This window comes from Psammomys obesus, unplaced genomic scaffold (genome assembly GCF_907164565.1).
Source record: "Psammomys obesus unplaced genomic scaffold, mPsaObe1.curated_primary_1811, whole genome shotgun sequence".
Taxonomy (NCBI): domain Eukaryota; kingdom Metazoa; phylum Chordata; class Mammalia; order Rodentia; family Muridae; genus Psammomys; species Psammomys obesus.
Window position 1 is genome coordinate 19,774,064 of NW_026596069.1, and position 15,887 is coordinate 19,789,950.

The 15,887-nt window shown below is 40.7% G+C and overlaps 1 protein-coding gene across 1 annotated transcript in view; it reads left to right on the top strand.

Moving 5' to 3' along the window:
- The window catches only part of Chst9 (carbohydrate sulfotransferase 9), a 274,476-nt gene that overhangs the window by 50,414 nt on the left and 208,175 nt on the right, over window positions 1-15,887 (top strand). The window lies entirely within an intron of this gene.

The following is a 15,887-nucleotide window of genomic DNA, read 5'->3' on the forward strand; positions in this document are numbered from 1 at the left end:
AGAAAGAAAGAAAGAAAGAAAGAAAGAAAGAAAGAAAGAAAGAAAGAAAGAAAGAAAGAAAGAAAGGAGAAAGGAAGGAAGACTGGCCATGAGTTGTATAGAGGTTAACAATGTAACTATCATTTATAACTGCAGTGAGAGGGAAAAATCAATTTTCTCCAATGGACTGACACTAGATATGTCAACCACTCCAGGGACGGCCTCATATCAAGGGATAGTTGACCAAATGTAATGGACTCTAGAGTTGTTTTTTGTTTGTTTTATGGCTTTCTTTTCTTTTTTCTTTGTATGTGCTTTTATCTGGTTTCAGTTTGGTAGGTTTTTAGGTTTGTTTTTTTTTTCCTTTTGGGGTGTTGCTTTATTTTGTCTTAGGTTTACTTTTTTTTGCATGGGGGGAGGTTTCTTGTTATACTAGGTTTTTGTTTGTCTTTTGAGAAATAACTTAAAGTTGGGTGGATAGGGAGGTGGACAGGATCTGAAACGACTTAGGGAAGGGGAAGAATATGATCAAAATATAATAATAAAGAAAAAGCAGCTTCAGTGCTGTGCAACTAAAGTCTTTGGAAACATCTCCAAACATTCCTCTCTGCAATCCGGCAACTGAGCCGCTTGCAGAAAAATTGTATGGCATCCAGAGCATCATAGATTAAAGAATAATAAAGCTTCAAAAGAATACATGAATCGTGTTTAGATAAAACAAGTATCTTAGTTTTCATTACGTTTTCTGTCTGTTATTTTTCCCCAGTCACAGAGCACTGAAAGTTTTATTACACTTTATGTATAGAAGTAAATTTTCTTTGCTAACCCAATGGATCACTAGTCTCCGGCCCAGTATTTCTTAACTTTTTAGCTACACGCCTTGTTGAGTAAGCCAGACTGGGTTGTAAACATTTGCTTTCCTACATTCTACTTCTCTACAACAGCCTCCCAAAGGGGAAGCAGGCAGTGCCTTTTTAAAGTTCAGTTCAGTAGCTGGCAAGGTGGATCGTTCAGTAGCTCATTCCGTGAAAGCATTGTTCCTGGAAATCTGGGTTGCCATGTGTCAGCAGATAAACTGTGCTCTTACTCAGTTACTGTTCTCATTAATAACGTAATTTCAGAGTGGAATCAGAACGAAGCTCAAGAACAATTTCATTAGTGTGTATAAGAAAAACTCCAGGGCAGGCAATCTGATAAATCCAGGCAGGTGTCTGAAGGAAGGGGAGGGGAGGAGGAGGAAAACCATGCCACTTATATGCACCTACATAGCTTCAGAAATGATGACTGTTGGGGAAAACACAAAGTTTCTTGTCAGTGCTGGGGAGAAAGGAAAAGGAGCTTTTTTTCATAAGGAGGAAATGGAAGGCTATGCTTTCCTGAGTCATTGTAGGAAGGCTCAGCCATATGTCAGGACTTTGAAGTGACTGCACCAAGGGCAGACTATCTGAGAAGAAAAACTACATCATCTCTTTAAAACGGTGATTTATTCTTCACATCTCTTCGGTATGGCTTAAATGGAATCATCCTTCCTGGGGTGTGGTCTCTTGGCCAGGTGACTGACAGGCTCAGCTGGATTAACTTTTAAGAAAAAAAGACTGTGGGGTACCATATCTTCACCCAGAGCCAGAGGCAGATTCCATTGATTTGACCAGGAGGAAATAGCTTTCCTTTAATGGGCCTTAACCAAACTCTGATAATCCTCCAAGACTGCAGTAAAGGGGTAACCTGAGGGTGGATCTCCAGCAATCACAAAATCAAGATGTTTGGCACCTCCCATAATCTCACCCTGTTTTAGCAACTTCACCCTTACCCCATAATGCCACCACAAGAAAGACAGAGAGAGGAGATCCTGGGGCAGGTTGGCTGGATGCCTAGACCAACCAAATCAGCCAGCTCCAGATGTACCAGGAGACCCTGTCTCATAAAACAGAAGTGAAGAGAAATCAAGGACATCATCCCACATCAATTTCTGGCCTACACACACACACACACACACACACACACACACACACACCATGCAGACCAGGGAAAAGATTGTTGTGAGATGTCTGCCCCATCCCCACCCCCCAGGATCACATGTTTAAATACTTCGTCCCCGCATAATGGCACCATTAAGGAAGGTGCACAACCTTTAGGAGGTCTGACCTCCCTGGAAAAATTGGGTCACTGGTGGCTAGATTCCTGTCCTGGTTCCCTGGACTCTCGCTGCTTCCTGACTGCCAACACAGAGTAAGCAGCCTCTCTCGGCACTCCCATCATCATGTTTTCCCCATCATGATGGGTTATCTTCTGAAACCCTGCGCTAACATCAATCTTCCCCCTTAAGTTGCTTGTATGAGCAGGAGCAGGAAAAGAAACTCAAACTCAAGTTCGTTGTGAGCTTTACAACACCTAATGCTTCTCTTTTCCTATTTCTAAGAACTGAAAGAACTAAATAATCCTTGATTATCAATCACACTAATCTTTCATATAGGATTAATACAGAAACAAACCAGAAGTTATTTAATTAATGATTATGACTATCATGTTACCGAAACAGGATCTTTATAGTTGAAATAGTTACTGGTACTATCCAATCTCCCATCACATACCCAGGGTGTTGAAGAAATTTTACTTTTCCTTGAGTTATTGACTGAAATACAGGTCACGAAGAAGCCAAAACATGAGCTACCATTACAGAAAATATGATAATTTGTAGTATCATTCATCAAGATCAATTAGGCTATGCCTTCTGCACTTGGTGACTGAACATTGTGATGGAGGATTATAAATTATTACCAGGATGAACCAAGAGTCCAGCTTCCTATTGTACTTCTGTCTCCTCTTTCCTGGAGAGATTTCTGTTGTCACTTCCCCTTAGTACTCCAAGCGCATCTCTCCTTGTATCTCTGTGGAGGCAGATTTTTCTTCTCACTTAATAAAAAGATGACCATCATCAAAGAGAAGTCCCAGAGCTCCCTGCTACAGACAGCTAAACTACAGAGATACAGAAGACATGTTCTTTTACGATCATCCCATACACTTGCTTAATTTTTACTCCTCTTTCACTTACTTTGGCTTCTCTTCTTTCTCCTCTTCTTCTTCCTCCTTTTCATCCTCCTGCCTGGCTCCTGGGGGCTTCTATCTCTTCAGTAATCTTGTCTATCCTTTGCTTATTCTCTTCTCCTGCACTTTCAACCCATTTCTGTACTGCTTCTTTGGCATAATGAACAATTCAGTCTCTCCTGTTTGAAAACTACAGCACAATTCTCCCAAATCTCTCTATCACGTTTTTTTTTTTTCTACTGCCCCAGTATCCTTACTAACTTCTTAAGAATTTATAAAATTCTAATTCCTATGTTCTTAGTCTCTCTTATCCTTGCCTTACCACCAGTCAGGCCCCATCAAACCCTGGACCTGTTCTCACCTGTAACCTTCCCACCACTGAGCCCCATGAGTATTCCCAGCCATGTACTGAGCACCCTGCAGGATTAGACAGCCTCATCCCGACAGCCTCTGCTTGCCTCTGTCATCCACGCAAGCAGGCTTTGCTTGTTTCTGACTCCTCCCCATCGATTCATTCTGTGTCCTCTTCACAGTTCCTTGTGTCCTTTTTTCTTCTTGCATATTATTTTTTCCTGAGAGTTCGGCACTGAGCTTCTCTTTCACCTGACCTTAAGTAAATGCCCCATGTAATCCCATCCCCAGAACCCTGAGCCCTCACAGGCTTCTGCAGCCATCTGATCCCTGAGCATCTAAGAACTTCACTACTGTTATGCTCCCTCCATTTTGGTCCTCCCTCTTCTCTGCCCCAGAGTAATGTTATCCACTCTCAAATGTGCCCACTGCTCACCATAGCTTCACTGTTTCCTAATCTGCAGCCTCTAATGTAGCCTTGTCACAGTGACCTTGTGCTGTCCAAAACTCATTGTCCCCACTGCACCCCAATAAGCTCTGAACACAGAAGAATAATTGTTCAGCTTCAAGCAACTCCTAGCCCTGCAGGAGCTCTCAGACCAAACTGAAACCTCATAACTTGGCTGTCAAGGTCTTCACAATATAGACCTTAGCCAGCTCTTCAGTTTCATTTCTGGTCGTGTTGGTTGCCTTATAAGAAAGTCCCAGCTGGACTAACCTCTCATTTTCTTGGAGTAACATATCTCAATGTTTCTTAAATATCTGAATTGCCTTTTTCATGTGTTCCCTGTATTTCCCTGCTACTCATGATGATGGATTTAGAATGTTCCTTAATATTATACCTACAACCCTCAACCAAATGATATAGGACCTGAAATAGACACTAGGTGTATGTGCTGCCAACATAGTATGTGTTCCCAACATAGGAGTATGTGTTGCTGCTACAACTTCTGGGCCGGCTTGCACTTCCTTAGCAACAATAATGAGGATTTCAGTAAGTAACTTTAAAAAAGCATCAAATTACAGATCCTGAAGCAAAAGGCAGATGTGGACTGAGAGGAGACTCAGCAAGTAAAAATGCTTGCTGCTAAGCCTGACAACTGTGTCGTAGTGAGTGTATTTGTACGCATGCATGTTCACGTATGTGTGAGTACACATCTCTGCATGCCCACCAGAAGCCAATCTGCAGTGTCATTCATCAGGTATACCACCCACCTAGTTTTTTGAGTCACGATCTCTTACTGGCTTGGGTCTTGCCACTTAGGCTGGCCCGGTTGACCAATGTGACCCAGGGATCTATCTGTCTCCAGCCCAGAGATCTCAACATACTGGTGACCCGTTCTCACTGCCACCTTGCACAACTCTGCATGAGTACTGAGGGTAAAATTCGTGTCCTCATGCTCGCGAAGCAGGCACTCAACCACTGAGTCATCTGCCTAGCCTTCTACCATTGGATTTCACAGAGGGAAAAGGGTGTAAGTGACCTCCATTAGGACAGCATATTTTATAAAACTTCTACTTAAATGCACTATGTTAGTAAAAATCCAGTTCAATTGAAGTCTGATGTACTAGTCTGGGCTTCTTGTAGTTAATTTTTTTTCTTATTTAATATTTATTTTGTTACTTACAGCCTTCACCTCACTTATTTTCACAGTGTTATGCTTCATAAAAGTATTTGTTTTCGAAACATTTAACACACTTGGATAGCCCTTCTATATGGGATAGAGTTGCCTACTGTTGCCTACAGTGTATGTGACTTTTAAAATCTGGTATAGGAAAGTGTAGGAGTAGAGCTGCCTTTGGAGATATTGCGAGCTATCTTCTCAGATAGTTCCCATTTGTTTGGCCCCACCTCAAGAATATAACAAAATATATTCTGTGCAAATGCCAGGGTTTTTTTGTTTTTGTTTTTCTGTTCAGATGACATTTAATTGTTATGTAGGTGGCTGCTGGTTACAAATTTAGCAAAGAACCTTGATGAAAGGAGAATTTTTTCTCATTAATTTTTTTTTAAGTTAAGAAGACCAAAAATTAACAGCAAAATGTTTGGGATTTATTCGGAGAGGTAGCAGCACAGAGAAAACCTTTCTGGTATTTGATGTTGTGGTTGTTCCTTTAGCCCAGGACCTGTGGGGAGAGTGTCAGCATGCCTTTACTAAATACATTGCAATGGTTAGTGCAGAATGCTAAAGCGCTCATCAAGCACCCATTGGCAAAACTGCACCGAATAATTGCCTGTGTAGGAAAAACAACAGATGTAAATAATACTTACATATTTCATGGTCCAGTGAACAACTTTCAAGTTACATCTATAATATACATTTATTGTGAATTTTAATTAGTATAAATCAGATTTAACACACTATTTTACATTTCCTATAATATGAAATATAATTTTAGAAAGAAATGATTTTTTAGAATAAAGTATTTTCATTAGTTTCTATATGACTTTACTGCATGTTAGATAGAAAAGACACACTCAAAAATCACTAATAAAAACTCCCAATTTGAAAACTCTGTTCAAATACATAAAATCAAAAAATACCTAGTAGCAAAAGAAAACAAGAGTAGAAGCCAGCTTTCACACAGTAAAACGATATAGGCTCTTCTAGGCCTTTTTTTAAGTTTGCTCTGGAGAGAGGCAAATCCATAAAACAGCCATGCTGCTTATTATCACATTGCCAGAAATACACTGTGAACAATGAAAATGCCTCTGAATTTTGGACTTAGATTTTATAATTGACATTAAGGGTCAGTTGCTTACATTTTCAATCCATCCCGGAAGCAATTTAGTAACAACAGAAATTAGAAGTCTATTATTCTGTGACTTAGTAAGCAGAAAATTACGCAGAAATTCCTGGTTTACTCTAAATATAAAAATTGTATGTCTAATAACCTTTAAGAAGTGAAGAGAAAAGATAAAACTATACTCTGGAACCCCATACACAAAAAGGAAGTGGCTATGTTCTTGGAATAAATATGAGAAGTTATTAGCACTCTAAATTGATGGGGAAATAGTGTGATGTCTAAACATACAGCAAATTGTAGTGGAAAATGTTTAATTAGGTCTTAATTCTATTCTAGTGAAGTGTTTTTGCATCAGCTAGACTGGAAATGTAATTTTAGGTATGCATTAGGTATCCAGGAAAAATCTGGAAAAAAAAATCCAACTCTGGTATGGCATTCTCCACAGAGTTTTAAACAGCCTACAGTTTTATTAATTCATGACAACAGGTAGGCAACTTTCCTCCTGTGTTACTTTTATTTAAATTTTACATTCGTTGTTTACAACTGGCAAGCATCAGGACAGTATTGACTGCTGCCAAGATGCCAGGCCCGCTTGGCTGATGAAGAATTCCAGGAGGCAAAATGGCTTCTTCCCTGAAGCAATCTCTGGTTAAGAAGAGGAGGCCTCAGGTGACTTACAGCATCTGGAGTTCTTATTCATTTATTCAGCTCAGACTCCAGGGACTTTGGGTTGATGCATTTCTTGGGTGCAGATTGGAGAGAATTCTTCATAAATCGTCCTATTAACTTCAGACAGTTGTGTTCCCTTTCCTACTCTCACCTCTCTTGTAAAGCACTTATATCAGTGGTTCCTAATACTGTAAACTGTTAATATAGTATGTCATGTTGTAGTGACCCCAACCGTAAAATTATTTTGTTGCTACCATATAACTAATCTTGCTTCTATTATGAATCTTAATGTAAATATCTGATGTGTGACCCCTGAAGGGGTTAAGACCCACAGGTTGAGAACCCCTGGCTATACCTTCATAAAGCTTACATCTATCTGCATTGGTCTTCTCCAAATACTCATGAGAATCACTGATGACCAAGGACGACCAAGAGGAGGAAGACTTCCCGATGGGAGGCGAAGTCAGTGGAAATGTGCCAGGATAGCATTTCATCTGCCTGGCTCTGAGAAGTATCCAGATGGTTTGCAGAGAGGGTGGTTGCCTGCAAAGACCAGCCTTGTCATCAGACTCTGTCTTCTCAGACCCTAGCAAAGCATTTTCTTAAGCAGTCTTCTCTGTAGCTACAAGTTACAGGTCGGATGACAAATGGGGCTTTATAGCTGAATCTCTATCCACGTAAGAGATTCTGGTGGTCCTCACAATCATCTGTGGTCATTTTCTCCAGAATGTATAATTGGATCTCAGTATGGACAGAATCTCCGGACTGGGGATTATAAGGACAGACAGACAGGCTGATAGTAGATAGATAATAGAATCATTTATTGAATGTTTGACTGATCTTTATGTTATTGCTTACAGATGAAAATTAGCACCAAATGAACTCCCTCTCGGCAACCATTACCTTGGGCAACCTTTGCCTTCACCCACCTAGGTGTTTCCTGATCAAAACTCTATGAAAGTTATAACAATAGTTGGTCAAGTTTCCCTCAGCTGGAACACTCACTTAAACTCCCTCCTCCCAGCAGTTTTTTTTCTTTGAATGATCACAGTAAACATGTATTGGGTTCATAACTATTTCTTTGTCTTATGACTAAATAAAGATAGTCATGGCATGCTTGCACCGTGTTCGTGAGATAAGACACAATAAATGCTGGTATTTTCCTATATTTTGCTTTGGTATACATTGCCTTTCCCCTGTACTAACTTCCAGCTACTCTTCTCCATTATAGAGAGAACTTCCTCTACTTCCACATAAAGTGTTCATTAGTAAGTGCGAGGCATATTAATGCAGGGGTGGTCTAAACATCAAACACAGAATAACAGCCTACATCTTAAACCTTTACTACCACACCAAGGCTATTGCTAACATGGCTGAAGTAGTTTAGTACAGCTTTTTACTTAATTGAAAGGACAAGCTCCCTCAGGATCATATTTGAGTAGCAATAAGATTGCTGAGCAGTTCAGATAGAAAAGCAGCTTAAAACAGTTCATAATAAATTTCTTGAATTCATCAATTTTTAAAATATCGGCTTGTTTCCTCTTTGTAATCACAAAGACTGCTAAAACTGGGACCACCATACCTCCATCTCTCTTCTCCATTCTGATACTATTTCTTTAGCATGGTAGAAACTCCCAGGGACTTAACATTGCACTGGCTGTATTGCCAATAATTAACATTTTATAACAAAGGGATCTGAAAACATTGTACAAAACTGTAGATTTTATATTTTATTTATTGTTTATTATTTTTAATTAGTTATTCCCTTTATATCTCATTCGTAGGCCCCTCTATCCTCTCCTCCTGGTCCTGTCCCCTCATTCCTCACTCATCTCCCACCCCCACTTCCCCACCCCTCAGAAAAGGGGAGCTCTCCCAACAAACTCACTGAAGCACAACCAGTTACATCAGGACTATGTACTTCCTCTTTCACAGTGTCCTGGCAACCCTGGCAGGGGGAGGTGATAGAAAAGCATCAACAGAGACCATGACAGAGACAGCCCCTGATTCCCTTTCTAGGGTACCCACATGTAGACTAAGCTGACCATTGGTTAAATATGTGTAGAGGCCTAGTTCTAGTTCATGCATGGGCATGGCTGGTGTTTCAGTCTCTGCAAGCTCCTCTGGGCCCAGGTAAGTTGGGATTGTTGTTCTCCTTGTGGAGCTCCTTTCTCCTCAGGGTCATTCTATCCTTCCTACACCTCCTCCCACTCTTCTACAAGGCTTCCTACACTCCACCCAATGTTTGTCTGTGAATTTCAGTTTTTGTTTCCATCCTGTTGCTGAGCGGAGCATCTCAGAGGACAGCCATGCTAGGCTCCCCTCTGAAAACATGGTGGAACATCATCAGTAGTGTCAGAGGTTGCCTCTCTCCCATGCAGTGGGTCTCAGGTTGAGCCAGGCGTGGTTTGCACATTTCCTCAAACTCTGCTCTACCTCCATCCCTGCACATTCGTAGGTAGGGTAAATTCTGGGTGGAAGTTTCTGTGAATGGGTTGGTGTTCCCCTCCCTCCACCAGGAGTCCTGTCTGCTTAGAGGGTAGCCTTTCCAGTCTCCATGACCCCTGTCACTAGGGTTCTCAACTAGAGTCACCCTCATATCCCCCCAGGAGCCTACCTGTTGCACATCTCCAGCATTTCTAAGAAATGCACTCACTCATGGTTTCTCTTTTCTCTCCAAGCCCTCTGACCTCCTTCCCCCTCCCTACATCTGATCCCCATCCACATTTCCCTCAGTGTTCTCTCTTATAACGGCACAACAATTCACAGACCCAAAGAAGCTAAATAAAAAAGTGTTCCCGAGGGAGGAATCTCACTCAGAAGGGGTGATATATAATAGTCAGTGGAAGTGGTTGTAGACAGAACTGTAGATTTTAAATGACAGAAATCTATATAATCATAGATAGATGATAGATAGATAGATAGATAGATAGATAGATGATATATAGATAGAGAAATAGAAATAGAGATAGGCAGATAAATGATAGGTACATCATAGATCACTTACATACATATTTTCCTGTGCATGTCATCACACTGAGCTGGCATTTGACAGGGAAACTTTCTTTGGAAAATTCTGGGTTTTTCTCCTCTTTATTGACATTACCTTCTGGCCTCCACCTGAGCTTATACATATGTGGAAATGCCCGTGTGAACATGTGTATATACACTATATATACAAACACACAGATGATTGAGCAATGTCTATCGAGAAAACCTATGAAATTAATACATCAAAATTAATGCACACCAACTATAAGGCCTACAAAACATGGTAGCCAAACAACTCTACGGATCTTAAATTGAAATAGTTAAGTTAGCAGTTGTATTAACACTGAAGTGATACAACTGTTTAGCCAGGGTATTTTGATTTCACTGGGGTAGGCAGTGGTGGAAAGAGTAGATCAAGAGAAATGGTGGCTGTTCCAATAGAACTGAGGGGCACTCAGGAAGAGTGGCAACATTACAATGATGGTATCTTAAATTCTCTTCTCCACAACACAAGTTTTGTTTTTAAAGGGGGAGGGACATGGTGACACACACTTGGAGTAATCAGTGCCTGAGAGAGATGGGCGGATCTATGAGACTCAGTAACCAGCCACCTTAACCTACTTTCCTGACTTTAAAAACAAAGTAAATAGCAATTGAGGAATAGCAGCCACGGTCATTTTCTGGCCTCCATATTTATCGCATATGCACGCACACACACACACATTTGCTGTGAACTCCGACATGCACATGCCTACACACATGCACACGCATGTGGGCACACACACACACTCACATTAGAAAATGAGCGGCTCCCCTTAATAACGGACAAAAGACATGAACAGACAGACATCTCACTCAGTAAGATACATGCGCTGTGAGGCTGAAGAGACAGCTTATCAGTTAAGAAGAGCTAATGCAAAGGACTGAGCTCAAATCCCAATGTTTGGGGGCTCCCAACTTCATGGAACTGCGGTTCCAGGGGGCTCAGTGCCTACTTCTGGCCTCCAAAAGCACCCATGGTTTGCATGCACTCCAGCACACACACACACATGAAATAAAACAAAGTTTTTTTAATACATGCAAACTCAAGTAAGAATAGAAAATATTTTCAACCTCACACTAGCAAATAATTCTAAATTAAAATGAGATACCATTACATAGTTTTGTAATAGACAAACCCCAAAGCACTGACAATAGTTCTTCCTGAGGGTGGTGAACACTAGTGGAAATCCAAAACGGAGTGGTCACTGAGAAAACAATTTGGCAGCTTCATACAAAGATAAATAACCTCTTGTGTAGTATCGTTAGATACTTGGCCCTTTTGGGTTCTTTTTCTTTGCCCTTTGAGCTCAGAATAGAAAGGCACATATACAGAAAAACATAAATCCAGGTGTTTTGCAACTTTATTTATAGTGCCCACAAATTTAGATGCATCCAAGATATCCTTGAGTATATAAAGTTATTTACACAGCAGTACATTAATGGGCTATTATTTGGCACTGTGAAGAAAGATCAAACATTGAAAGAAAGGAAGAAAATATACATCCGTAGTACTAAAGGAAAGAAACCAATCTGAAAAGGATGAACAGTGTCTGATTCTAGAAAAGACATAGCCTTGGAGGCAGAAAAGGATAGCAGCCATCACTGACTAGGGGAGGGGAAGAGGATACACAGAGGAAACAGAGGATTCATTTTAGGACAGCGAAACTTCTGCCCAGTACTGTAATGACAGGGTGAGGTCATTGGAAATTTGTCCAAACCCATGGAATGTGACTCACAGATTATGAGTTCATAGTCTAAGTGATAATCTTCAAATATAAAGTTGTCAATTGTAATAAACAGTCTACCATGAAAGATGTTGTACATACTGGAATTGTCAGTAGTACGGGAACAGGAAGTATGAGAATCTCTCTGCTTTCTACCCCAATTGCTATGACTGAAAACTACTCTGAAATTTTAAGTGCAGTAATTAACAGCGATATAGGGAAAGACCTGCCATGTGACATGATACAGAATGGATACATTTTTTTATTCTGATATCTAAGCAATTCATGTGTAGCACAATATTTGTTGTGTTTTACTATTGCCTTCACAGTAGAGATAGAAGAGCTAGTTACCAGAGGCTGGGAAAAAGAATGGGTTGGGAAAAGAGAGTACATTGTTTCAGGTGTACAAAAGTTCAGTTACAAAGATTAATACGCTCTAGCAATTTATTATACAACAAACCAACCATAACTAATAATAGTACTCAAAAATAAAATACACAATATAGGGTAAAAAATAAAGTCCTGTGCCTAGATTTTACTTTATTTTGTGTTTCATGACTGTGTGCATATGTATGCGTGTGTGTTTGTGTGAGTCTGTGTGCATGCACACATCTATGCATGAGTGTGGAAGCCGAGAGTTAGCTTCAGGCTTTGCTTCTCAAGAACAGCAAAGTGTTTTCTTGAGACAGGCTCTCTCCGGGACCTGGCATTCGCCAGCTATGCGAGGATGGCTGTCCGTCTAGCCTGAGAGGTCTGGCAGCCTCTGCTTCCCAGGGCCGGGATTGGATGTGTGTATCACTATCACTGTGCTTGTTTTTTATGTGGGTGCTGAGTGCCAAGCTCAGGTCCTCACCCTTGCACTGCAAACACATCACACACCAAGCCATTACTCATCTCCTGGTACCCAGATTTTAAAGAAATCCATTTTAGACAGTGACACAATCTGATATAAGGAATAATAAAGAACTCACCAAAAAAACATCATCAGGATTGATGAGTGACTTCAACAAGGTATCAGGATACAACAATTATCTGTATACAATTGCAAAAATTATCTGGACCTCTATAAACTATCAGTAGAACATGAGAAAAGAATTAAGAAAACATTCTCATTTGCAGTAGAATTTAAATAATTAAAATACACAACAGAAATATATTTAGTGAAAAGGCAGAGTTACACTCTAAAAGTATGAATGATCATTAAAACAAATTAAATAACCCCTAAGTAAATAGAAAAGTGCTTAGTGTTTACATCTTAGAAGAATTAATACTGTTAAATGGTGATAACTCTGTATATTAAATTAAATTCAGTACAACCCATGAAATAAATGGGGATCACTCATTTTTTAAAAATTCTTCCTCTGTTTTCAATATTACCAAGATTATTATAAAATCTGCATAAGAATGCAAGAGACTCAAAAATTTTAATACATTATTGAAAAGGTGGATAAATTTGGAGGAATCACACTAACTCAGTTCATGGAAACGCTCAGACCAAAGTAGGTTGTCAAAAGTTTTCTTTAATTATCAGAGGAGTTGTGTCATTTTGATTTCTTCCTTTAAAGTAGAAATCCAGAATGAAGAATAAAAGTAAATAAATTAAGTGTGGTATTCAGTGAGTGCAGGACATGATTCGTTAACTGATGGAAATCCATTATTGAAACACTTTGGTCTCTGTGAATATAATAGCTTAAGTGGTAGCCCAGATTGGTATTATCAACAGATTTATTACAAAGTTGCTTTACTTTACTGCTTCCTTTACTCCTCAGTGTGATCAAATAACTGGAGGAAGTAACTTAGGGAAGGAAGGAGTCATTTGTCTCACAGTCTGACAGGTGCCGCTCATAATGGGAGCTGCAAGAGTGTGAGATAGCTGGCCACCTCCACCCCTTCAGTGAAGATACAGAAAGGGCAGTGTGGTGGTCTGAATGAAAATAGCTGCTGTAGGCGCATAGGAAGTGGGACTATCAGGATGTATGGCCTTGTTGGCATAGGTGTGGCATTGATGGAGGAAATGGGTCAATAGGGTGGGCTTGGAGGTTTCAGATGCTCAAGCCAGGCCCACTGTCTCTCTTTCTGTCTTCCTTCTGCCTGCTGATTCAGATATAGAACTCTTGGCTTCTTCTCCAGCACCGTATGTGCCTGTATGTCCCCACGCTTCCACCATGCTGAGGATGGACTAAACCTCTGAGTTGTAAGCAAGCCCCAATTAAGAGTTTTTCCTTTGGCCATGGTCATGGTGTCTCTTCACAGCACTAGAAACCCTGAAACCAGCAGCCAGCAAACTTGAATCCAGCTTCAAACAGTAAAGCCCACACCCTCTCTGAGCTTACTTCTTCCATCTTGGTTCCACCTTTCAAAGGCTCCACAATTTCCCATAATACCACCACTACCTGGGAGCCAGGTGTTCAGACACATGAAGCTTGGAAGATTTTTTCATGTACAAATGATAACACCCAGGAATTGCCATGAAGTGGACGAAAAAAAGAACATATGCACAGTTATGCAAAGGCAGAAGAGAATGTGTGATCACTATTAAATCAGTCATTGTCACCTACATTCTAATGTTTCATTTGTTGATAAAATGGCTCACAAAATTTAAATAGTTTTGATTCATGACTGAATTATAGTTTCATATCGGGAAGTGAATTGTGGTTTTCTAGTAAAATGCAACTGATGTGAGATATATACAGAAAAGTATTCACACAAATATTTGCATGTAGCCACCTGTATACACAACCACAGGTAGAGGACATAATTATGAAAATTGGGAAATGTTATGATCTGTCATCCAATCGAGACCAGCGACCAGGGATACTCAGAGATTTTTGTTGTTGTTGTTTTAAAACTGAAATCCAGAGATCTGAATGTGTAGATTTATTCCATTCTGAAACTGAGGACACAGAAACCAGGAGGGAAGCCTGGAGGGGCAGTGCTGCCTGGGAGCAGACTTGGCCTCCCTGAGCTTCTGGGTCTACTCTGAACATTCAGAAGTATTCTTATTCACACTGAGGAGGACTACCTGCTTTGCTAAGTCCTGAACTCTCATCTTTTCCAGAAACACTCTGACAGACATTCCCAGTAAGAATCATAATTAACCAGCAAGACTATGCCATATCTTATTAGGAAATGTCCAGTGCTCACCCCCTCTCTCCTCCTTAGTCTCTTCCCATAGGACATTCTGATTCCAGATGTATGGACCAGAAAGAGTTGCGGTCATCTTTCAAAAATCCTTTGGCCACAAGAAAACAGTTTGACCATGGCCCTTAATCAGCAAAAAGCTGCAAAAAGTATCCATAGTGGGAAGTGGCCCAGAAGTAACTGGCCTGAGGCCTCAGCTTCCAGTTATGTAATTGAAAATCTTTATTGTTTTATCCAACCTGAGTTGGAAATTACTGTTTCTTACAGTCAAAATATCCTAATGGATGGAGAAATATCAAGAAACCTAAAGGCATTAAAAAAAATAGAAAGGTGTAAATGAAAAAATAAAAATAAAAAAACAGTCCTTGCAAGAGGAAATTTCAGACCCGTGATTCCCAACAAGCAGAAACAGTAAAACACTGATGTAAGCAATGAGAATACAGCGAGGCGAAAGTTAGTGGCAAATTAGCACAACAGAACCCTTCTGTAATGGCAACAATGGTCCCTACAAACCGCTAGGTTGAGAACATCCACAAGGAACTGCCACACTGAACCTTCACACTTTCGCAGTCAAATTTATTTTAATACGCTTCAACCCTGAGCAAGTGCTCCGTCTTTCTCTGTCTGCCTTGCCCAGACCCCTGGGTAATGAATGACTCAGCTCTCCTTATACCTAAATGAAGAGAGCTGGATGTCCCCACTTCTCAGCTCAGCTGGGAGCTTCCTCCCACCCACTTGTAATGGAAAGACAGGGAGATCTAACTCCTCTCCGAGGGGCAATGGCTCGGAGGCCAACTGTCCTAACCTATCCCTGATTATGAGGAGAAATATCAAATTGTCAAACTCACCTAGGTAACTGGGACATAGCCTTGAGGTTAAAAGACAAATTGTCAGAACCGATTTTCCAATTCACCAGGAGCTGCTGTCAGGCAAATGAACAGGCTGTGAGGAACTGGCTCACACACCACACACAGTGCGATGGGGAGGGAGGGTGTCCAGCAGCTGGCATCGGCCCCAATTAGATCTGTGCACACGGGTCACATGATGCCCCTCTGCAGTAAGCAGGCTTCCCTGCCTGTTCTAGAGCAACACACAGTTCACCACTGGCTAACTCAGAGGCCCTGCACAGTCCTCAGAAGTAGCCTGCTTCCTGTCTTGCTTCAACATGCCATTATCACTCAGTATTTTGCTTCCCAA